The following is a 26,611-nucleotide window of genomic DNA, read 5'->3' on the forward strand; positions in this document are numbered from 1 at the left end:
TTAGAATCACCTGGGAAACTTTTAAAATATACCAACCTGGAACCAACTGAAACCAGATCTCTAGGGCTGGGACTTGAGTAACTATAGTTTTTTAAAGCCCCCTGAATGATTCTAATGTGCAACCAGGGTTCAAACTCTTGGTGCACTATGCTACTTTACATATGTTAACTTCTTAAATCTTTACACAAACCTAAGAGGTAGGTCTTATTATCCCCATGTGTGAATAAACTGAGGTTCAGAGAAGTTAAATATTTCACTCAAGATCAAATCTCAGAGTCATAATTCAAACCCAGATCAGTATGACATCACAGAACACTTTGCTTTACCATCTCCCATCTTTTTTTTTTTTAACATTTTTTATTGATTTATAATCATTTTACAATGTTGTGTCAAATTCCAGTGTTCAGCACAATTTTTCAGTCATTCATGGACATATACACACTCATTGTCACATTTTTTTCTCTGTGAGTTATCATAACATTTTGTGTATATTTCCCTGTGCTATACAGTGTAATCTTGTTTATCTATTCTACAATTTTGAAATCCCAGTCTATCCCTTCCACCCTCCACCCCCCTGGCAACCACAAGTCTGTATTCTCTGTCTATGACATCCTCCATCTTTATATGCCTCTATGAGAGAGAACAATCTTTCAATCCAAACTTTTGCAATTGGCAAAATGCAGTGATGAGTAAAATATCATGTAATTATTTTCATTGCAAACATGATTTTCTCAACTCTAATCGTGTAAGAAACAATAGAGCCATATTCCAGAGTTTAGTTCTGAGTTAGAAGAGTCCCTTATAGTCAACAAAATTTCTGATTATATTTCTTGAATAGAAGCTTGTTGCTGATGAAAATCTTAAGTACCATCTAGAATTGGAATGGGTCTTGGAGGTCAAGCATACAAGGTAATTAGTAGTAATCCAGAATACACTGTACCTCAAGCCTACCCAATCTCCCCCTCACATTAGTTCCTAAATCTTACATCTTCCTTTTTCTTGGATTCCTTGTTCATTTTGCTAGGGTATATTCCAAAGTAATTATTTCAATAAAGATCTGGGGTATGTTGGGGGGGGGTAAAGTTTCTGAATCTTTGGGTATGCAAAACTATTCTGTACTCTCACTTGAGAGCTAGTTGGTTTTTTTTCTCCCCTCAGATCTGTGAAGATATTGTTCTGTTGTCTTCCAGCAGTGTTACCAGTGAGAAATCTTGATGCCACACTGATTCTCATTCCTTTGAGCTTAACCTGTTTCTCCCTTTGGAAGCTTTTAGGATTTTATCTTTATCCCTAGTGTTCTAAAATTTCACCAGGACAAGTCTGGGTGTTGGTTCTGTTTCATTCATCTTGGTTAACATTTTCAATTTAAAGACATGCCTTTATTAAACTCTGAGAAATCCACTTTTATCATTACTTTTCCTCTGCATTCACTCTTTCTCTCTTTCTAATGCCTCTATTACATGAATATTGAATCTTCTAGATCTATTAACTTTTCTTCATCTTTTTAAATGCATTAAGGGAGAATTCCTCAGCTCTATCTTCCACTAATTTATTTATTTTACATAATTTTTTCAACATTTTTGTTTTGTTTTGGGGGGAGGTAATTAGATTGTATTTATTTATTTATATTAATAGAGGTACTGGGGATTGAACCCAACACCTCATGCATGCTAAGTACATGCTCTACCTCCTTCCCTTCCACTCACTAATTTATTCAACTATATCTCTTCTATTAACAGATCATCTATTAACGCTCTTTCCTTGAGTGCTTAGTTATTCTGTTTGAGTTCAGTGCTTTTCTTACATGGGGTTGATTTTTCACAAAATTTGATGATTCTTGTATCTGTTAATCCTTAGTTTCCTGCTCAATAGATTCAATATACATTACAATAGCTTGCCTTTTTAACTAAGGGGAAGGTCTGTGCTACTAGGAAGAGTGTCTTAATGACTTATTTTCTGAGATGGAGTTTCCTGTCCTTCCTGGTGTTCAGGAGCTGGCTGAGCAGCACAGCTCTCTCTGGCTTGTGTCCACCCTTCTTTAGCCAATGAACAAGCATTGCTATTGCTATTGCTGCTGCTGCTGCTGCTGCTGCTGCTGTTGTTTAGTGGGGGAGTGGGAAACAGGTCAGTGGTCGACCAGCCAGTTACTTCTTATACAGCCCCTCAATTAATCAGTTTGATGAATCAATGTCCAGGGTTTGTCTCTCTTGCTTGCTTTATCCATTGAGTCTGGAGTTGATATGACACTTAAGTCCTATCTCTGTAGCCCTCTTCTCCTGCCAAGTTTTTGGGCCGTGGTTTCTTTTAGCTTTGTTCCTAGATATATCTCATCCTGTTTGAGAACTCTTAGGAACTTCTCACTGTTTCTGATTAAACTTTCTAGTTTTTCCAAGCTGTGATAAGTTGATGTGCATACATGTGCACATGTGTGTGTGTTAACATGTAGAAACAGAAAACAGAAAACTAGTAGGTATCCAATGAATACTGCATATTTTTCATGCATGAAAGAGTGAATGCATGTATGTATTTTGTGTTACACACACACACACACACACACACCCTTTCTGGATTTTAGGTGAGAGGTGGTGATCTACCATGTTCTCAGTCCACTATCCATAATTGTGAATTACTTTTAGATTTGGGGAGTGTGAAGAAGAGGCAAGTTATTTCTTGTTTGTGTTTAAATGGGGAAAAAAAAGTAGAATTTCCTATTGAGAAGAGAATGGCTTCGTTAGCCAAGATAACTGATTTATCTAGTCCAACTGGAAGTTACATTTTATATATTATACATGTGTTTCATATCTGAGACTTATATGTAAGACATGAGTTTGACACTGTGACAGTTGTATCTTTCTCAATATCTTTTTCTTCTCCTCTAGCTTACCTTGCCTCCAATATACACAGTGGCCAGAATAAGGCCATTATAGGCAGAAAGATCGAGATTAAAATTCTTTCTGTCATTTATTAGTTATTGATCAAGTTATCCTGAGCTTCATATAATATAAAAATATCAACCTCACAGGCTTGTATTAAATGTAATGACACAAACAAAATGCCTCATATAATGGACAGTACATCCACAGTGTAAGGGTTCAACAAACATTAGTAAACCTTCTATCCCTCTACCTTTCTCTCTGTCTAACATTTCTAATTGCAAAAATTTAAACTGACACTCTGATTTATCATTCAGTCTCTTGAGTTTAACATGAGTTTATAAAATACGTACTTTTGTATATTAAAAATGATAGAATTGAAAGCAACTTTATCATCTATCTCATTGACTAAACTTGATTCAATTTGTTCATAAATCTATTCATTTTGCAAACATTTATTGAGTACTTACTTGAGCTAGACACCAGGCTAACCTCTGAAATAAGTTGACACCTCATGGCAAGCCAGGACTAGGGTGAGAAAGGCAGGCAAGTGAGATGCCTCTAATGCAAAATTTAAGGGATGCCAAAAACTAAAAAAACAAGAAAAATAGTATTTAAGTGCAATATTTTAAAAACTCAAAAATGCAAAAAAAAAAATCCATCATGAAAATATCAAGATTTTAAAAAAAGAATTGGTTTTAATGATTGTTTTCTTTTGCTTCAGGCTACAAACCGCTTACTGATTCTATTGTTTTCATTTGTACATCATCCCTACTTCCTTTGAGGAATGTATCTTCCTTCTCTCCAACATATTCTTCTCATGGGATTATCAAGTAAACTCAGACCCCCAGGGCCACAGAGATAGACAAATGAACCAATCCTAACTGAACAAGACCATATTCATTGATCCAAAACAGGATAGGTAACCCAGCATGGTCCTGTAAGTATCTTTCTCTAGGAATGAATGAGGTCAATACACAAAGATAAACAGTCAAGAGTTGTGGAGGGTGAGGGACACAGATAGAGAAAGAAATCTGGAGGCTGATTTCATTAGCGTCAAGCTATGTGAAGTACATCCACCTCTTAACTTTCCAGGGACATGGGTCAAATAACTCCTATTTGCCATTAAGTTTATTTCAGTTGGGACTCTCCACACTCAAACCAGAGGAGTTCTGACTAATATAATGTCTAAAGAAAGTGTATTTCAAACTTTGAGGAGGATTGATCATCATTGTAAGCTTAGAAAAAGAGAGTCTGGAAAGTAGGATGCTTTTAGTATTGTCCAGGGAAACGGTTGCCACCGATACAACCCTATAGTGGAATCCTTCAGATCAGCCAGCTAATTCCCCTTGATCTAATTCCATGCACACCAATAAGCCTCTCATTATAAACTGCCTTCATAGGTAGAATTGTCCAGGAAGAGAGTAATAAGCAAGTGTGTTTGGTCTACTTGATAGTTATATTGTTCATTGTTAAACAGTAAGGTGGCACCTAATGGATCAGTAATAAGATAGCCCTAGAATCAGATGTGGTGGATGCTAACATTGAATTTTCTGAGTCTAGGAAGGTTTAACGGCAACATAATCTAGTGGCTGAAATATTGACTCTTGAGCCAGACTGCTTGGATTTGAATCCTAGCATTGCTACTTACTAGCTGTGTGGCTTTGGGTAAGTTATTCAACCTATCTGTACCTTATTTTCTCATCTGTAAAATGGGGATATCATAGTAATTACCTCATAGGGTGGTTAAATGGGAATTATATGAGTTAATCTTTATAAAGGAAATAAACCTTAACAGTACAATAAAAGTACTTGAAAAATAAAACACTAAACTGAGAAAGAGACCTGGCATGTGGTATCTACCTTAAGCGGCTGCTATTCCAGGGAGAATGAATAACTCTCCAGTACACAGAGAAGTTTAGAACTTATTTCAATTATCTGCTTACATTTCTAACTGACTGGCTGGCTTCTAATCTTCTAGGAGACAGGTACTGTGCCTTATCCATCTTTGTATTTCTAATGCCTGGGTCTTGGTAAGCACAAAGAGAGAGAGAGAGCCTTGCTCATGGAATTCAAAGACTGGAATCTTCACGCCACTATCTACTATTTATCCTGGAGCAATTTACTTAACTTCCCAGACTCTCAGTTCCTGTAGCTGTAAAATGAGGATAATCTCTCTTTCAACTAGTATTGTGAGGATTAATGGAGATAATTTAGGGGAGTAGTATGTGTTCAATTAACACGGGTTTCCTTCCAACACTGAGGTTTACAGTTATGTAAATATTTTCCAATATTATTTAAATAAGAGACTCCGTTAATCTAAGTATTCCATAACAACATCATTTTGCAGAACTTATAAGATCTGTTGTTAGTATGTGTGACAGAAGTTCTTTAAGAAAATACACAGAAAATAAGCTTAAGGCTTTTTTAAAGGAAATTATTTCATGTCCCAGATCCTTTTAACTTTAGTTGAGATAGAATCAGGTGAGATGAAAAAACCAAAATTACTGGTTGATATATGAGTCATTATAATCAACCCATATAGGACATATGGCAATAAATTCAAATTTATTCATTCATTTATACATTCAAAAACTATTATGATGGGCATTTATTATGAGCTAGAAACTTTATGTTAGAGATTTACTCATTTTCTATGTTGAATCTGCACTAAACAGAATTTATTTCTTCTTTAGCTATAGTTTTTAACAAATGACATGTTAAATTTCTTCAGATGCTGAAGAAATTAGACAAGGCCCCAGCCATCATGGAGCTTACACTTCATCTAGGGGAAGCAGCAGAAAAGTAAAGAAGCAAAGTAACTATAAACTGCAATGAGCACTAAGAAGACAGAAACAAGGATGAAAGGTGGGAAGTAACAGGGGAGGAGGCAAAGATGTTCTTCATTAGAGCCATTAAGGGTGGTCTCTCAGGGCATGGGTCACTGTTCTGTCTCAAGCATCTAGAACATGCCTGCAATATAGAAAGCACTCAAATAAATAAACGATAAGACATCAGCTGAAACCCAAGGATCCTGACCATACAAAGAAAAGGACACTCCAGGCAGAGGAAACAACATGAACAGAGGTTCCAAAGTGGCAGTGAACTTGGAGTGTTTGAGGACCTGAAAGAGACCAGTGTGGCTGGAGTAAAGTGATCAAGGAGAAGAGAAGAGTGGGTAAGATGAGTTTGGAAAAATAGGCAAGCACCAGCCAGTTCATGTGGGCCTCAGCAGCAGTGGCAAGGAGTTTGCCATTTATATGATATTTAAAAATTTGAACAGAGTAACTGTAAAAATATGGTGTAACAAGAGTGAAGTTATCTCCGCCAAGCAGATACTGTATTTCTATGACTTTGATGCCTACAGCTGGCAAGAGAAGGATCATGAAGGTGCCTTTGATAAGACCCCCAGCATGTTAGCATAGTTCTTAGATTTTAAAATGGAAATAAAACTCAAGGCTTTATTTTGGGAAATTTTTGAAGCATTCTTGTTAAATTGGCACCAGCACTAGAAAAGTAAACTATGTTCTGCATAGATTTAAACAACTTTCACAAATCAAAAAGGAAGTAAGATAATAAGGTCCTCAGGGTTTCGACTGTGGAAATGAAGTAATTCTCTCTCTTCAGTTGCTTTTAGGGGCTCTGTATAGAGCCATCCACTAAAATAATGTTCAGTAAATATCCTAAAATTGCATTCCCTACCTCAGTTTATGGATCAACACTGAAGTAGGAAGAACTGCACGGGTTGAGTATACCTCATTTTCTTCACCCCTAGGGACCTTCTGTATTTCTTCCACTATCAAAGGCAACAAAGGAAACAAATAAGGCTCTTACAGGATAGGTAAAACTATTATTCCCAGAAAGATCTGGGGCCATCAAAGTGGGATAAGAGCAGGATGAATTAGTCAAAGACTGCAAGGTGACAACCAGCCTTATCTGATGCTTTGTCTTTTTTCCATCCTCCTACCCACAACCTAAAATCCTCCTACAATAAAACAGGGACACAATTTGGAATTATTGTTACAATTGTTATAGCAGTGGATATTATTATTAAAACTGTCGATGTGTAAAAATAGCTTAAGAGGAGATAAAAGGAATCATCAGATGTGAACTAGTTAGTTGCAAAGGAATTAAGTCTGCTTTTAAAAAAATCAAATGTACTTTTTGTTATTGCTCTGTAATAAACACTTAATATATATCATTTCATTTAATCTTCAAACACTTGAGATCAATTTTAATTTTTCCATTTTATGGAGAGGTATTAGAGAGGTCAAGTTACCCAAGGTCACACAAATGACATTACTATGATAATGGCAAAGTCAGATTCAAACCGAGGTCTGATTTTCATCACTCTGTATATAGGCATAACATCTTCAGTAATTATTTCACATCCACATTACTTGAAAGTAGCTCAGCAAGGATTCTAAATAGGTTATTTAACAGTAACCATCTTGTTCTGAAAACAACCCCTATATATTTGCATAGCATTTGTCACGAAGTGTTTTCTTGACTCTTACCATGTCCTTTGAGGTAGGCAGGCAGATGTGATAGAAAAGGAAATTGAGATACAGCAACATGGTCTCTATGTCATGCCCCTCCCTATTTCTCTGTGTGCTTCCACATCTGGGCCCTACACTCAGCTAAAAGCCCTTTGAGGGCTGGGGTCCTGGCTATGTCCTCTTTGTGTCTGGAAGGCTAACCCAATGCCAGCAACTCTGTAGTCACTCCATATAAACACTTTAAGCAGCTCTACTGAGGCATAAATGACTCATAATAAATTGCATTTGTTTTAAGTGTACACTTTGTTAAAGTTCTGACATATGTATACAACTGTGAAACCAACACCACCATCAAGATATTAAACATATCTTTGGGAACACATCCATCACTCCCAAAGCCCCCATGAACGTTTATGCGTGAACAAAAACCAAATATTCAGACTCCTATGCTGGTGCTGCTTCTCTTATACTTGAAGAAAGTTTATACTTTTGTATGTTATTCGTCCCTGTTGTATACTGTTGTATATTTATGGAAAAGAACATAATTGAAGAGAAAACATTTTATCTGTAGAAGCCCCAAACATATACTGCTACTCTATATAAAGTCTGCCATTTGGGAATGAGAACACCCTGCCCCTGATGAATCACCAATTCATAGTCCTTCCAGAGATCTTGCCCTTGGGTTCTGGGAGGCAACCAGCTTTGTTTTGTCTTATAATGGCTTCCCTTTTTTGCATTCTGCTAAGCAACTTTAAACAGTACTCATGCCATTTGTTCTCTCAATTGCTTATTCTTTATCTGCTGAGGGTGGTGGGGAAGCTCCTGGGCTCCGGAGGCAGACTGCCTGGGTTCAAATCCCACCTCTTCCACTTATATACTTAACAGAGCTTTGTGCAGGTTACCTCTCCACACAGAACCTGGTAGTTAGACAGTAAATTCTTGGCAAATGTTACATGTAACTATTTTCCCTGAAAACTGGCTTATATACTATTAAGCCCAAATGGCAGAAATGTCCAAAACTCCTATCTCTCAGGATCTCCCTCTCCCACATCTCTAGTTTTTACATCTGTATCTTTTAAGAGACTAGTCCATTAAAAGCAGAATTCCAGCTAACATAATGGTCTAGACTGGAAAACAATTACTAAAACTGATTTCACTTCTGTATTTCTTTCCGGAACCAAGGAATATTTTAATGTAAATCTACATTAAAGGGTTTCTTTTTGCATATATATATACTATATTATATTATACATACAAAAATATATTTGACCCTTAAACAATTCAAGGGTTAGGGACACCAACCCCTCATGCAGTAGAAAATCCACATATAACTTTTGACTTCCCCAAAACTTAACTACTAATAGCCTACTGTTGACCTGAAGCCTTACAGATAACATAAAAAGTCAATTAACACATTTTTTGTATGTTATATGTATTATATACTGTATTCTTACACTAAAGTAAGCTAGAGAAAACAAAATGCTATTAAGAAAATCATAAGGAAGAGAAAATACACTTACAGTACTGTACTCTGTTTACCAATACTGTAAATTATGTCTGTTTATAAGCATTGTCAGTACCTACATCATATTGTTTCATATGAATCAAAACACTGTAGATGTTATACACATTACTAATATTATATATCAAAAATAAAAATAAAATATGAAAAAAATTCATATTTATTCACAGGTATAACAATTCATGCATTGAATAATGAAGAAGTAATACGATAACTTCATGGTAGCCTAGTGTAATCAATACGATTGACTCACAGTAGCCTAGCATAACACTAATGAATAAACCATTATGCAAATTTTATGGCATACAGTATTATAGTCATATTCATAATACAGTATTGGAAACAGTGTGACATTTTAAAAAAACCACTTACCTGTTATGATAGGCTGATACATGGTTTCTCCAATTACCAGAGAGAGAGAGAGAGAGAAAGAGAGGGAGACAGAGGCTACATGCAATGTAATTCTCTGAAAGCAAAGTTATAAAACAGTAAAAAAAAAGTAATACATTATTAATTTTGCATTAAACATCACTCACCATGCTTATGTAAGGATAGGCTATCCAGTATACGCTTTGCACACAATATTCTATACAATGAATACTATGATGATAATGACACAAAAGTCTCATATAATTCTTGCCCTACAGTTAATACATTTTCAGATGAACACACACACATACACAAAAGGTAAGTTTATTATCTTAATGACAACTTACTATTAGCATAATGATTATTTACTTTTCATTAAGTAGAAGTAAATCATCATAAAGGTCTCTATCCTTGTCCATGTCGAGTAGGCTGGGGGAAGGGGGATGGGAGGAAGCGAAGGGAATGTTCTTGCTGTCTTGGGCGGCAGAGGTGGAAGACTTGGAGATGAAGGGGAGGCAAGAGAGGCAGGCACACCCAGTGTAACTTTAAGAAAATACACTAATTTCTGTCTGACTTTTTGCTTTTTCATTTTTCTCTAAAAATGTTTCTATGTGGTTATCAACTACCATTTGCTTTAGTTTCAGTATCTGTATCATACAAGGATCCAGGTCATAAAGGAAGTCAAAAGCAGTCCTGAGTAATGGGAACCCTTCTGCCAGATTATCTAATGTCAATTTGTTGTCTGGCACAGTTTCTTCTACATCTTCTTCCTCATTGGCACTGGATCAGAAGCAGTCATCTCCATCAAGTTGTCTTCTGTTAATTCCCCAGATCCGTACTGTGAAACTCTTCACCCCTCATTCCACCTTTTTTTTTTCCCTGCATCCAGTCTCTTTCATGATTTCCTTGATTGCCTCTGTCGTACATCCTGTGAAATCATGCACAACATCTGGACGTGGTTTTCTCCAGGAGGAATTTGTTTCGGGCTTGATGGCTATCATGGCTTTTTCTGTAACAACAATGGCCTCTTCACTGGTGTAACCTTCCAGACCTTCATGATGTTCTCTTTATTGGGGTTCTCTTCCATAGCATTAACAATCCTTTCCATAAAGTACTATGTATAATGAGCCTTAAAGGTCTTTAAGACCCCCCCGATCTAGAGGCTGAATTAGACACGTTGTGTTTGGGGGCAAGTGACCATTTCAAGGTCTTTGGTGTTGAACTCGTGGGGTTGTGGGTAGCCAGGGACATTGTCCAATATCAAAAGAACTTTAAAAAGCAGCCACTTACTGGCAAGGCACTTCCTGAAATCAAGGACAAAGTATTGATGGAACCAATCCAGAAAAGGGGTTCTGGTTGTCCAGGCTTTCTTGTTGTACAACCAAAAGACCGGCAGCTGGTGTTTATCTCCTCCCTTCAGGGCTCAGGAGTTAGCAGCTTTATAGATAAGGGCAGTCCTAATCATAGACCTGTGCACAAAACAGTAGAGCTGGCCAATCCCTTCCTGCCTTAAATGCTGGTGCTCACTTCTCTTCCTTACTAATAAATGTCTCTTCTTTACTAATAAATGTCCATTTTTTCCCCTTTAGGAATAGGGCACTTTTGACTGCTTTAAAAACCTGTTCAGGCAGATAGCCTTTCTCCTTAATGATTTTCCTAATGGTATCTGGGAACTCGTCTGCTGTCTTTCAGTGGGCAAAAGCTACTTCTCGTATACGTTATTTTGACATGTTAAACGCAAACTTCTTTTTAAAATTATCAAACCATCCTTTGCTGGCATTGAATTCTCCAGCTTTAGATCCTTCACCTTGCTTTTGCTTTAAGTTATCCCATGACTTCACTTTTTCTTCAATCATATTAGAGTCCATAGGGATGCCTTTCTTAGAGCAATCCTGCACCCACATAAAAGCTGCATTTTCAATACGAGACAAAAAGATGTTTCACAAAAAGTGCAAGGTTTTGTATCAGCTACAAATGTTTTTTATAGCTGCAGCAACTGCTTCATGAATTTCCTTTCCTTTTCTTTTTCACAGTGGTCTTTACACTGGATTCATTTAACTTGAAATGATGGGTAACCACAGCTGCAGACCTCAATTTATGCTGCGTATCAAGCAATTCAACTTTTTCTTGTAGTGTCATGACTTTTCTGTGCTTCTTGGGAACACTTCCAGGATCACTAGAGGCACTTTGTACGGTCGCTAGTGTTATTCAAGGCTTATGGTATTGCTATAAACATGATGAAAAATACTCAAAAACCACTTTTTACTGCAAAATGCAGTTTACTAGACAACTGCTCACATGAAGATGATTAGCACCACACAGCGTCACACAGCATTTTAAGCGGATGCTTGCAACACTTGAGCTCACTATAGCAACAGGAGGTGGCCACAAAATTATTACAGTAGTACGCTATGTGCTACAGTTAATTTTATACAGTTATGATTTAAGACTGCATTTTCACATTTGTTTAACTTTCTCTGGTCTGGGAATAGTGCCATGTATAGTATAAGTGTTTGTGTAAGTTTTGATAAATTTCAATTTTTTATAACAGACATGTATATATTTGATGGTAGTAAATGATAAAATAGACTAGTATCTATATATATTTTATGCATTCATGACTTACCTTTATCTTTTTTTTTTGATATTTCTAGGCTATGCACTTTGCGAGTTATTTTCAAATTTCACAAATCTCCAAAAAATTTTTCCAGTGTGTTTATTGAAAAAAATACATGTATAAATGGCCCTCACAGTTCAAACCCAAGTTGTTCAAGAGTTAACCGTATATACACACATACACACACACACATACAATGCACACAAAGGCACAGAACAAATCTCTTATTACTTAAAGCAGATAATCAAAATCTGATAGCCAATATTCTTTAAATAGTTGTTATTCATTTTCAATGACATTATTTCATGTTTCTTTCACATAAAATTAAGACGCTAGATAACACAATTACTCTTTTTGGCATGTAATAGCTAATGGAGACACATTAACAAAGCATTCATATCATGTATTTTAAACTGTCCTTGAAAGGGTAGACACCAAGAGTTCTTCATGGACTTCCCATTGTTCTTCGGATAGAGCTACTGCCTCTTTTTGCACCTCCTCTCCCCTGATCAAAGCTCTTCCAAAGAATTGTCTATACTTACTTTCCACTGACTCTCCTTTCTCTCTTGAGCCCACTCCAATCAGTTCTTCCTCCCACTGTGTCATCAAAACTGTACTTACGCGAATCACCAACGACCTCCATGCAGTCAAATCTCAAGGACAAATCTCAGCTCTTACCTCATTCCACCTATCAGCAGCAACTGACTTACTAGTTGGTTTCTTCTTCCTGAAAAAGTTTTATCACTAGATCCCCAAGACACCCCACTCCTTGGTTCTCCTTCTGCCTCAGTGGGCATTCTTTCTCTACATATTTTTGAGTTCTCCTTTATCTTCTTAATCTCTAAAAATTGGAGTGTCACTGCATAAGCTTCTTTTCTTCCTGATCCACATACATTCACTCACTGAAGTTCCCATTCAGTCCATGACTTTAAATGTCATCTATATGTTATTATCTCCCAAATTCATGAATCTAGCCCAACACCCACCCAAACTGCAGACATGTATACATATCCAACAGGGTATCTGACATCTCTATTTGGATGTCTATAGGCATTTAAACAAGCCCAAAACTAAACTGCTTATCTTTTGCCCTATGTTACTCTTCCTTCATCTTCTCCATTTCATAAAAGTAGTAACACCATTCTTCCACTAGCTCAGGCACAAGCTTTGGAATCACTCTTGACTCCTCCTTCTCTCACATCATGCATCCAATTCATGAGACCATCCAATCAGCTATACTACCAATCACACTATTTCTTGTTACCTCCTCCTCTGCCGCTGCAGTAATCTCATGCCCCTTTCACTCAGTCATTTTTTTACCCGTTGAAGCAACACTTCTAAAATGTAAGTTAGATTATTACTTTTTCTGCTTAAAAGTATCCTGTGGCTTCCCATTTTACTCAGAATGAAATGAAAAGTCCTTGTGACCTATCAGCCCCTATATAGCGTTTCCACCACCACCATCCCCAGCAACTCTCTGATTTCATTTCCTACTGTTCTCTCTTGCTCAACCAACTGTATCCACAATGCAGTCCTTGCTATTTCTCACACACACCAAGCACACTCTACCTTAGGGCCTTTGTACTTCTAGTATTTTCCAGCTATTCCTATGTAATGCCTTAACTTCTTTATCAGTTAGTCCTTCCCTAATTATCCGACATAAAATAATTTATTTATTATTCATAGCACTAAAATTTTTTTTATTTTGAAATAACTGTAGATTCATATGTACTTGAAAGAAGTAACAGAGAAATCTTATGTACCCTCTACTCAGTTTCCCCCAATGGTCACATTTTACAAAACTACAGTACAATATCACAACTAGGATACTGACACCAATGCAATCAAGATACAGAATATTTCCACAATTCCATCACCACAGGGATTCATGTTGTGATTTTACATCCACATCAACCACGCTCCAACCTCCACTCCCTCCTTAACCCCTGGCAACTACTAATCTGTTCTCCATTTCTATAGTTTTGTTATTTCAAGAATGTTAAATAAATGTAATCATACAGTGTTAACCTTTTGGGATTGGCCTTTTTCACTCAGCATAATTCCTTGGCGATTCATCCAAGTGGTGTCAAAGCATTTTTTTGCTTATTAGGCAAAGTTCCCTGAGAGCAGGGAATCTATTTTGTACACTCTACTTGTAATGTAGACACACAATAAACATTTGTTGAATAAAGTAAGTCCAAACTCTTTAACATGACCTATAATACTAAATGAAGCATGCTTACCTTTCCAGCCTCGCCTTTCACTTCCCTGACCCACCCAACCCTGCCATACCACTCCCATCCAGATACACAAAACAGTGAACACCATTCAGTTACACTGAACATCTTGTCATTTATAGCAGATTGCCTATGCGCTCTGATTTTTTTCATGGTTGCCATTTAGAACAGTGGTTCTTAAACTTTAGTGTGCATTGGAATCACCCAGATGATCAGGTTTATTAAAACAAATTGCTAGGCTCTACCCCTAGAGTTTTCAATTCAGCAGGTCTGTGATAAGGCCTGAGAATCTGTATTTCTGACAAATTCCCAGATGATATTGATACTACTGGTCCCTGAGCCACACTTGGAAAATCACTGCGTGAGAACATTTTTTTATTTCCCTCCCCACTTCACTTGCCTAATTTCGTATTTAACCTTCAGTCCTTCCCTCCCCCAGAACATGGAGTTCCATGGCACATTGTACATCTCCTATCACATCACTTATCACATAATATTATAAATGTCCTATTTATGTGTGCTTCTCTCCCACCAAACTATATCCTCAGCACTTAGCACAGGCTGACACAGAATAAGCACTCAATGAATCTGAGTGGATAGGTTCCTTAATTATGATATGTTAAGAGGCTCAACTGAAACATTATTTTTTTACAGTCACAGGATATTTAGAAGGAAGTACTTCTATGTGCTATAAATAAAAGATGAAAACACCAAGGATTCCTTCATCAATAGGCTTAAGGAAAAACATGGCAATTTTTTATGTTATGATTTCCTAGGAAGTGTTAGTGTTTACTGCAATTCTTTTCAACCAAAACACCACATACTGAAATAATGACTGATGATGTAGGTCAAGAATGTAAGTTAAGATACTTTACCCCTTATTTTTTCAACAATTACTTCAAAGTCTGTATTTTGTTCTTCTAAAAGTGTACTGTTTTGCCTTCAGACTAAACACCCCAAACCACAAAACTATCTAACACAGCCAGGACTTCAAAGAACTCTTTAACTGACCCTCAGTGATGTCCAGATGTTGAAATCTGAACACATTTGCTTGCACAGGTCTATAAGCCATTATCTAAAATTCCAAAATCCAAAAAAGCTCTAGAAACCTAAAGCTTTTCACAGGTTTAAGGCAAACCCATTTAGCAGCGAAGTCTGACTCAAACAGATGTATGACTATTATATAGGTTATACAGCCATTATTTATCCAAATTACTGTTAATACTAGTGCATTTTTGTGGCACAAATATTAACACATTTGATTCTAAAATGCTGCTCCAGACCCCAAGGAGATGTTACAGAAAATACGGTATATGCAATACATTCCTGGCTAAAATCCCAACAATGCTGAGTTCTCAAACACATTTGGCCCAAAGGGTTTGGATAAAGGATTATGTGCCTATATTGAGAATAAGATAAAAGAGTAAGATAAAATAGATTTTATCTGTTTTAACATTAGCTAAATATTGCTAGCAACTCAGTGTTTCTATTCATATATGATACTTTCTTTTTAAATCAGGTTATAGGAAATTCTGTGCTTCTTTGGGATCCTTGTGGCTCGTTTCCATCAGATGAATCATCATCATCCTCCAATGAATCATCAGCAGAAGAGCTCAAAGTATAGAACTAAAAAAAATTTCGAGTGGGAAATGTATCATTTTGAAACACATCTGAAAGACTAATGTCACATTTACAAGCCATTGACATTTGGCAGACTCAACTGACGAAAGTAGAATTCTTGTAGATTAAAATGTAAAGGGGACAACAGTAACAGCTATTATCACTGTGAAGAGCAAAAAAAAAAACATGTAAAATATATTTAGGAATGAACTGGACAAGAAATGTACAGGGTCTATGTGAAGAAAATGCTACTGGGAAACTTTTAAAAACTTGGGTAAATAGCCATATATTTTTAGACAGCATGTTTGGTTTCAAAAGGAAGAGAAATCATTCAGGTGAGCTTAAACTGAGAGAGAAATTTATTTGAAGAGAGGTACCTTGTGTAGATCCCCAAGAGCAGAAAGGGCAGTAGGACCTTAGCAGGGCAAACTAGGACCTGGAAGGCCCCAGAACCCCAGGCAACTATCCCATCACTGTCTTCTAGGACCACATGGCTTCCTAACTCTGCTTCTCTGTGCGTCTGCCACTCTGCAGGCCTGCTTTCTCCTTACTATGTGCACGTGGGTCAAACATCTCTCCCTGCTTTACCCTTGTATCATCACTTTCTAGGTCAAGAGATTAGGTAAGACTAATTGCAAATTTCTGGGAGAGAGAATCTGAATGAACCAGCCTGAATCAGTTTTCCACCTACTCTTGGTCTAATCAGCTACAGAGGTGAGGGGAGGGTTAAGTGGGTATTTGCTCACTAATAAGGAATAAGGATACAGACTGGCACATGAGGGAGTGGTACAGGCAAAATGAGTGGCCATTTCCCCTAAATTAATCTGTAAAATTAAGGCAATTTCAATCAAAATCACAACTGTATAAATTTGACAAAATAATTTTAAAGCTACTACGGAAGAAACGTATCTATGGAGAAGATGGCTTACAGGTAGAATGGGAAGAGCACATAAACTGATGCAAGTTATTGGTCACGTTCCAGATCTTATATTGGCAGTTTGTTTCATACTATGTTTTTTAACATACATATAGTACAAATTTTTCTTCTATACATATCAAATATATTTTAAAAAGACAATTCTTAAAAAAAAAAACAACTCTGAAAAGGAAGACTATTAAAGAGGGAGCTCCCTACCAGAAATTTAAAAATAATTTAAAAGTATATTAAAACAGTAATATTATTGTCCAATAACAAATCAATGGAACAGAAAATAAAGTACACATGGAAATTTAGTACTGGATAAAGGTAGAATTTTAAATCTACACGGAAGACTGAATATTCAACAAATGGTGTAAGGCAACCAGCAAGTCGTTTAGGGGAAAAAATAAAAATCAAGCTAAATTCGTCCTTTCCTCCTCATAAGTACATTTCAGAAGGATTAAATATTGAAAAAAATTTTTAAAGGATGCCTAAAAATGTTAGAAGAAAACACGTACAGGTAAGCATGACATCAAAGTTGGAAACACACATAAAGGAAAAGACCTACATGAAATGAAAAACTTCACAATGACGATCCCATCTCTTTAAACTTCTACTCATTTGCACTTATTTATGGGTTCTGATTCTGATTAATTCTATATAAAGTTTTCACATAACACAAAATTGTACATACATAAATTTATGGTATACATTTTATATAACCTTATCATGTGTTTTTCTTGTACTCCTTATTCTTTCTATTCAGTCCACACATTATGCCAGCATAGTCCATTCTCCTCCACTCTGCTTCTCTCCCCTTTTTAAATAACTTTCTTTAAAAGTTGTGACTATTTACTTTTTTTCAAGTGAATTTTAGTATTGTTTTCTTGAGATCTACAAAGAATCTTTTTTTTCATTTTACTTGAAACTGATAACATAAAATAACTTCACCATGAATTGTATTCTTTGCCATTTTAGTCCATCTGGCATCATATGTTCTCTTACTATACTTCCCTTTAACCCCTCCAATAAAAGTTTTATTGGGTGGAAGCTATAAAAAGAAAAAAAAAATAAACAAAAACTTCACTCAGCAAATAAACACCACAGGCCATGTTAAAATATGAATTAAAAAATAGAGAAAATATTTGTGATTATGTTTCAGACATTTTTAAAGGTGATAAGGATCACAAAGATTAACAATACTTAAGATTAGCAAAGAAAGGAAGACAGCTGTCATTCACATAGTATGTTGGTGGAAAAGTATTTTTCAAGGGAAAAGTCTGGAAACAAAACCTAGAACTTTACAAGTGTACATTCCCTTTGATCCAGTCATTGTATTTCTATGAATTTATGGTAAGGAAATAAATCAGGGATATGTGCAAATTTATCTGTAAGAATAGTCATCTAAGAGGGGACGGTGTAGCTCACTGGTAGAGCCCATGCCTAGCACGCACGACGTCCTGAGTTCAATCCCCAGCACTGCCATTAAAAATGAATAAATAAACGTAATTACCTCCCCACCCTAAAAAAATCCAAACAAGAATAGTCATCTAGTATTGTTTGCACAAGTGAAAAACTGTAAACACCCTAAAAGTCCAATAATTTAGGGATTGGTTGAACAAATTATATCCATACAACCATTAAATGCCATTACAACCATACAGCCATAAAAATGATTATGTAATCTATTTTATCTGGAAAGATATGAGACATTATTGGGAAACATAACACGCTCACATTTTTCTATTAAAAAAAAAGTTTGGGGGCGGGGAGAGTATAGCTCAGTGATAGACCTCGTGCCTTACAAGCACAAGGTCCTGGGTTCAATCCCCAGTACCTCCATTAAAAATTAGCAAATAAAAAACATTGCCTCCCCCCCAGAAATAATAAATAAAAAGTTACAAAGTTTTACGTGTATATATGAGAAGTCTCCAAGTTTATGCAGCACTATGTCACTCCCGTTACTTTTGGGTGATGAGACTGTGGGTGAGTTTAACTTTCTTTTATATACGTTTATGTACTTACTATTGGACAGTTTTGCAGGGAGCAGGCATTTTTTAAAAAGCAGTGTTCTTCTGACAATCACAAAATACAAAGAAACTTAATTTGCGGCGGGAAACGGGGACCGGGAGAAGATCCCGCTGGGACGGGGGCTGGGAAAAGACGCTCCCGGAAGCCCGAGCCCCGCCCTGCAGCTCCCGGGGGAGCGACCGGAAACACGACGCGCGGGCCCTGGAGGATTCTGGGTAACGCACGGACCGCGCACTACCTCAGGATGAAGAAACTGTTACTATTCAAAATAAAAACTAATCTCTTCCCTTTACCACAGCATCAACTATTGGCGCGGCCTACAGCCATTCTATCCTCAGATGTATGCGGGGGAGATGGAGAAGGTGAAATTTTTTTTATCGAAAATCAAAGTCTTCCTCGTCTCCCTCTCCCTTGCACCCGCCGCTTCCCTTCACTCCGGAGGGGCTTGACGTCATCCCTGGGAAGGCCATTCCTATGAGGGACGACTTACGGGAAGGCTGCGAGGGGAACGTGCGCTAGCCGACTATTGTGTCTTAAGGCAGCCCTGAAAGGAGGGCGGGCGCGCGCCGGAGCCGGGGGCGTAGAGGCGAGGCGCGCTCTGATTGGGTCGCTGTTCCTCAGGCCGGGCGCGCCGCGGGCGGCGGGGTGGGGCCGCGCGCGTGCGCAGAGGCGCACCGGTGGGCCTGTCTGTCCCGCTCTGTCTGTGTGGGTGCGCCCGCCGCGGGACTGGGCGGAGCGAGGGTTTTGATTAAGGCCTGGCTGGAGGGATGAAGCGGGTTAATCTTCCTCACACGCATAATTAAGGGGGCGCATGAGTCAAGCGAGGCTTTCCGCCGAGGCCGGGCCTGCGGCGGGCGTGAGACAGAGGAGAAGGGAGAGGCCAGGGCCCAGGATGAAAGGTCGGCTCGCATGCTGGCCTCTACCTGCGTAGCTAAGGGCAGGGGAAGGCCTGTGCGGGGAAGCAGGAGTGGAGGGACCGACTGTCCCGAACACCCCGCAGTAGACCTCGCTGGAGCTGCGAAGCGGCCAAGGGAGACTGTTAGGAGATGGGGAAGCCTGGGACGTGATCAGGCTCACACCCTCCCGGTACTCGTGAGGGTCACTGTCCTGGTTATTGGGAACTAGATAGACCTGACTATGCTTGTGCTTGGGGTGGGGGTTGATAAAACCCAAGTTTTGAATGATTATCATTCAAAATAAATGGACTTTGGGTTTGAGGTATCAATAGGGCGTGTAGGTAGAAATGTTGACTTGAGGTATTTTAAGGCAGTCTTTGTGAATTCCCTGTGGAAAGTGGATGCCTGATGTGTTACGTTCGAATATTGAAAACAATCGATAAACAGTGTTGTAAAATTGATTCTGTACCTTTTGGCTACCTGTCTAATTTTATGGTGATTAATTAGTAGCTGTGCTGTAATAGTCTATAGCGTTTAAAGTCCCAGAGAGTGAACAGGAAATCACGTTTGGGGAGAGTAATACCTCCACTGGGGGCCTGGAAATCGAGTGAGGCTTCCAGATTTCCAGACCATCTGGTGAATGGTGTTCAAAGGAAAAATTAAGTGTAATGCTCGTCTGTGAAACTCTTCAGGCTGAAGTACCTGTTTGTCATAAACACATTACAAAATTAAGTGATGGAAACTTCATGATTATACTGACCCATTGCCTACTATTTATTATAATTAATTTTATTTAATTTGTAGATATCAAAGAGCCTTTTGCTGTTTTATTCCTGGAATGTTGTTTTAAATGAAAGTTTTTATTTAAAAAATTGCAAAAAGAGTTTGAATATAATTACACGTATTTTAAGGAACAGGTGCTTATATTTAACACTACACTTTCTTAACTAAAAAATAATCAAGAATGAATAATTAGATTTATTTAGGTACATTAAAGGAAGGGGAAAATCCATTAATCCCACTATCCAGAGTTAACTTGTTAATATTTTAATGTTATCTTTCTCTTGTTTTTTTCCTATCATATATTTTGCCAATGTAGAATCAATGAACAGTGTATTTGTTAAAGACCAATCTATGACTTTGGCTAGGGGGTTAGGACTATGAGAGTCTCTCAGTCCCTCCCTTTGTTAGATATTTCTGTATCATTTGGATTATTATAATGAGCAAGCATTACTTTTCTAATCAGAAAAAAACAAGAAATTGAAAAGAAATACGGATATATCATGAATCTTTTGTTCATATTACTCAAATATTTTATGACTGCATCATTGATTTTAAAAATTCATAGTTTTAGAAAAAAATATTCTGCAAAGTAACTTGATTTAACTTGAGATTGAACGTGTTTATTTTGTTTCTCTTTGAAACCCCACTGAAATGAGGAAATGTAGAACCCACAAAGACTAATTGTGCAAAACAGACAATACAGGATGAGAGATGTGTGTTCTTATTGGGAGAAGGAAAGGGAATAAAGAAACTGTTGGAGCTAAGAAAGCTGAATGCAGAGGAGAATGCCAATTAGAAGTAAAGTACAGGCAACTCCCACATTTCAAAAGTTCACTTTTATGAAAAACCTGCATCAGTGCCTATTTTCACTAAATGAGAGAAATCCGAAGAGGATTTTCATTTTTTATTGGGGAAAAAAAGGTGAAAACCGAAAGTAGCATTCATTATGTGTTTTGCAGTGAGCTGTTACAGAGGCAGAGTGTATCCCAAGCCGCAAGAGTGGCACTGCTTAACTCTTTCCCTGAGGAACTATACTCAGAATCTCAGCATCAAGCTGCCACAGCTTTGAACTGTGTCTTTGAACATCTCAGTTTATTTTGTGTATCCGTTAGCACGATGTGTCCTAAGGTAATTGTGTCTTCGCTTTATGCCGTTTGGCTCAGGAAATTTTTCATAGGAATGCTCTCCTTTCGATAGGTGTGGGGGGTGGAGGGGAACACCTGTAATTCATACCTCAGAACTCCAGAAATTCTCTGTAAAGGAAAATTCTATTTCTCTCTATTCCCAGTACTTCTGACACCAGATGTGTGGTAGTTTATCTCACATCAAGCAATTCTCCAATTCTAGGCAGACACTGACTAGATGGCCTACAAATTTAACTCAATTCTGACACTATCCACCTGGAGACAGCACCAGATCCCAGAGGTTAAGGACTGTTATGGCTCATTTTAATGTGTTAACTTGTCTTGCCCAAGAGATGCCCAGATAGCTGGTAAAACATTACTTCTGGATGTGTCTGTGAGGGTGTTTATGGAAGAGATTAGCATTTGGTGCAGTAGGCTGAGAAGAGACCTGGGGGATCCTGAATCCTTCTGAGAGAGTTACCAGGTAAATGACCACCATCTTGGTTTGTCTGGGACTGAGGGGTTTCCCTGAACTTAGAATTTCAGTGCTATACCTGGGATAGTCCTTGACAAATTGTGACAGTTATTCACTATAGTTACCAGAAGACAATGCTTTGTTTCCTTCTGGACACTCTGAGGATGTGAAGCTTATAACTTCTGAAGACTTTTTGCCATAACTAAGCTAACCTTATAATGAAGTTGACAGAGAGGGAGGCTAACCAGAAAAATGGAAGGAAGTTGTGTCCATGACGACATCAAAATTCTCCTGAATCAAACAAACACTAAAGCTCCTTCTAACTCTGGTCTTTCCAGTTACATAAGCCAATATATCTCTTTTATTGTTTATGCTAATTTGATTTCAGTTTCTGTTTTTTTTTTTTTTTTTTACAAAATAAGGATTTCCTAAGAATACAGTCCTGTCAGAGAATGCTTGTTGGCCCTCATTCATTCTTCCCCTTTCAATGGTAACAACTCTTATTTTCTAGGTGGGTATAGCTGCCCAGAATATAACTATATTTCTCAACCTTTCTTATTACAAGATATGGCACTGCGACTATGTTCTAGCCCAAAAGTTGTAAGCTTAAGTGCTATGTGCAACGTTCAGGAAGTGTCCTTAAAAGAGAGGAGCCATTACCTTCCCTTATTCCTGAGATGGCTGGAGCTGTTACAATCATTTTGGATCATGAGATAATCATGAAGTAATCAAAGTCATGCACGGCAGAGCATCAAGAAACAAAGAATGTGAATTCCTGACACAAGAAGCACCGTATCAACCTTGAACCTTTTACTTCCCACTTTATGTGAGAGAAAAATAGATACATATTATGTAACCTACTGTTATTTTTGTTTTTGTCATTCATAGCTGAACCAAATCCTAACTAACACTAAACCTTATATATGTTTCACTATGTATTTCCTTATATGTCAAATTCTACTAGGTGAGCTAAGAATCATAAATGAATCCCACACCAAAGTTCTGAGTTACTTAAATTTTCATGGGACATTTTTGATGAGATAAATAAGTATTCCTAGAAAATGTGTTACATTGCAAACAGTAAAACACACACAAAAAAAATGGAAGGAGGGATGAGTATGAATATATTTTTCTTCTAATACATTGAATGTGGGAGTCAGAAACCCTATCCTGACTGAAGGAAGGGATGTCACTACATACTCTACAGACATCAAAAGGATAATAAGCTGTGGAGTGCATGCTTAGTAGGCACAAGGTCCTGGGTTCAATCCCCAGTACCTCTGTTAAAAAATAATAAAATAAAATATAAAAATAATGAAAAAAACCTAATTACCTCCCCCCGACAAAAAGAAAAAAAATTTTAATTAAAAGACTAAAATAAATAAATAAATAAAAAGCAGATTTAATCACATAAAAAAGGATAATAAGAGAATAATGTAAACAACTCTATACACATAAACTCAACAACTTAGATGAAATGTACCAAAACTCATCCAAGATAAAATAGAGAGGGATGAGGAGGGAACAATCCTGAACTTATGAGGCCATCATTACCCTGATGCTAAAACCAAAGACATTACAAGAAAAGAAAACTACGTATGTGTCCCTCATGAACATAGACAGAAAAATCTTCAATTGACTTCAAAATCAAATTTACTTAAGTAATATAAAAAAATAATAATACATCATGACCAAGTGGAGTTTATTCTGGGAACACAGGGCTGATTCAGTATTGAAAAGTTAATGTAATTACCAACTTACTAAAGAAGAAAACCACATGACTGTTTAATTAATGCAGAAAAATAATTTGAAAAAATTAAGTGCCAATTCATGATTAAAAAAAGGACCCCTCAGCAAACAAGGGATAGAAGTGACTTTCCTCTGCATGATAAAGGGCATCTACAAAAAGCCTACAGCTGACATTACACTTCATAATTAAAGGCTGACCACTTCCCCCTAAGATCAAGAACAAGGCAAGGCTATCTCTCTCCTATTCAACATCATACTGGAAGTCCTAGCCAGTGGAAACAAGAAAAATAAATAAAAGGTATGCAGAGTAGAAAGGAAGAAATCTGAAGATGACTTAACTGTCTACAAAGAAAATCCCAAGGGATCTATCCCCCCCAAACCCCGCAAAAAAAATCTGCTAGAATTAGTAAGTGAGTTTAGCAAGGTTATAAAGTCAACACACACACACAAAATCAGTTGTATTTCTATATACTAATGATGAATTGAAAACCAAAATTAAAAAAATTATTTATAATAGCTCCCCCAAAATGAAGTATTATAAATTTAGCAATACATTATTGCTCTAAAGTGGCAACTATTTTAATTTGTCTAAGTTCCCTTGTATAAATGATTTTAGGATCATTGAATGTTCATGTTTTTATATTATATTACACTTACATTTTTCATATACATTTTCTTCTAAATTGATACAGTCATCATATTATTTTAAGGGCTGCCCAATATTTTATCATATTGATATAGTAACATAACATAGCAAGAATGTGAGCTTTTTAAACAAGTCTGAATTCAAATTTTATTTTCCCAAATACTAGCAGTGTGATTAGAGACAGGTAACCTTTCTCAGCCTCAGTCATGGTAAAATGCCAAGTTTTCAGCACTGTTGAAGAACATAATATGTGTACAATGCCTGATACATGGTAGGTATTAATGCTATAATTTGGGTATTGGGTACTAATACTATAATTTTATTAATTATAGTATTAATTAACACTATAATTTTAATCTTTCTCCTATTTTTAGACATTTAATAACCCAGTTTGTTATTAATACTATAATTTTAATCTTCCTCCTATTTTTGGACATTTAAGATTGTTTCTTGGCAGATTCTTTATTCTGGAGTCTGAGAATTGTTATCACTCCCTTTTTCAGGATTTTGATTTTCAGGCTTTTAAATCTGAAAATATTATTTTGAAGCTCATCTAGTATGATTAAGCCTTAGAGAATTAACTTACAAGTGCTGATTTGTATATCAAATGCCAAAATGTCAGTTCGTGAATAAACTGAGCAATACTTGTATTACATTATTTTTAGTATTTTGCTGAAAGCACACTTCCTGGTTCTTGCTTTCTGTTTGTTTTAAATACTGTATTATCCATTCCCCTTCTGTTTGCATTGATCATGAGTGATGTAACCTTGGTCATCAACTAGTCCAGAATCGCCAAGCCAGTAGCCCAGGTAGGAAGCATGGGAGCTGGGGGATAAATTATCCTATAGGCATAACCTCCAAGGAGGGGTTAGCAGTCCAAATAGAAAATCAGGAGTTTCAGTAAACATGATTCCAATCTGAGGAACAGGGGTAGTGTAATAGAAGGGATTTTCAAGACAGATAGTTCTCAGGTTTAGAAGCAGCCCAGAGATAACAGTGACAAGGAAGTCCATCTTGGTAATGTAGGAAGCAACAAGCCACTGACAGACAATGGGGAAAAAAATTACTGGGGAAAATGTTGGCAAGATTTACAATCTGGAGTTCAAAGTCAGGCTCCAGCCTCAGCAGAGAGCCAAACTTGAAAACCAGTAACCAGGACTGAAGATTAGTCAGACAGATTGGCCACAAATGAAGGAAAACTATAGGCTTATTGTTCATGATGTGCCCAGTATTTCAGTTTATCCACAGGATGGAAGGAAGGACTGCTCTGTCTCCCTTTCACTAGTGCAGAGGGAGAAAACAATGTACCTCCAGGATCAGCTTGAAGGGTTGGGAAGGTTTTGGTTACAAACTATGCCATGACCAAGGAAATGCCTCCATTATATGAATGTCATTGTGTAGTTGAATTGCAATGTAGAAATACGTTTCTGAGATTTCTTGTTGAAAATCAATACCATCTGTATCAGTCAGGATCCAGGAAACAGATGGCACCTACAAACTGGGTTATTAAGGAGCGTTTTATAAAGGCAAAGTTTAGAAAAAATAAGGATGGGTGCTGTAACAGCAGAGACCTATTTCCACCCTTAAACGTGAAGAAGTAAGGGGAGGGGATGGTTTCTAAACCCTTGAGGGAGAGCTATGTTGTGAGGGCCACCTGCAAGGAGTGGTAATTTTGACAGAGGGAAACAGCCAACCTATGTGGTAGGGAGGGAGCCAGAAAAGTAAATATCCCTTCCTTGTTCTCTAACCAATTTCCTAGCAGTATCAGCCCCCTTCCAGATTGGCTGAAACCAAGTGGCAGCCAGAGGGCGAGGGGGCCCAGTGATGCAGCCCATATAGGTCAGCCTCTCTGGACACAAAGTAGGCTGGAGAATGACTCTGAAGGGAAAAAGAGATTATGCTGTGTAAATTTTCATTAAATGTAATCAAACTATCACTTTCCAGACCTGAGTATTTTGGTTTTTTCATCCTTTTTTGCCTCTGTTGTCACATCTTGGATTTTAGGCTTACCTTTCTTTTGAGCACATGGCCCTCTGTCCATCCAAGTCACACCCTCTGGAAGGGTCAAAGTGTAACCATCTCAGAGTCTCTGAGCTGCTATTTATTTCAATAATAGCCACAGCTGCCCCAGAAAAAGAAAGCTGATTCCTATAAGTGGGACGAATCGTATAACTGGAGCGCTGACTCCTTTAAGCATGGTTGGCTGTAATTTAGTTGAAAATACAGGCAGCCCTACAAAGACCCGTGAGGG

General features: G+C 37.4%; 1 long non-coding RNA gene and 1 other non-coding gene across 2 annotated transcripts; one reads left to right on the forward strand and one right to left on the reverse strand.

Moving 5' to 3' along the window:
* Positions 1–394: 394 nt before the first annotated feature.
* Positions 395–24,655, reverse strand: LOC141573333 (uncharacterized). The gene is made up of 3 exons (XR_012498977.1): positions 18,682–24,655; positions 6,576–6,669; positions 395–5,846 (listed from the first exon to the last, which is right to left on the reverse strand). It is a non-coding gene; the product is annotated as an uncharacterized LOC141573333 (long non-coding RNA).
* TRNAV-UAC (transfer RNA valine (anticodon UAC)) lies at positions 18,426–18,498 on the forward strand. Its single transcript has one exon. It is a non-coding gene; the product is annotated as a tRNA-Val (tRNA).
* Positions 24,656–26,611: the final 1,956 nt, after the last annotated feature.

This window comes from Camelus bactrianus, chromosome 15 (genome assembly GCF_048773025.1).
Source record: "Camelus bactrianus isolate YW-2024 breed Bactrian camel chromosome 15, ASM4877302v1, whole genome shotgun sequence".
NCBI lineage: Eukaryota > Metazoa > Chordata > Mammalia > Artiodactyla > Camelidae > Camelus > Camelus bactrianus.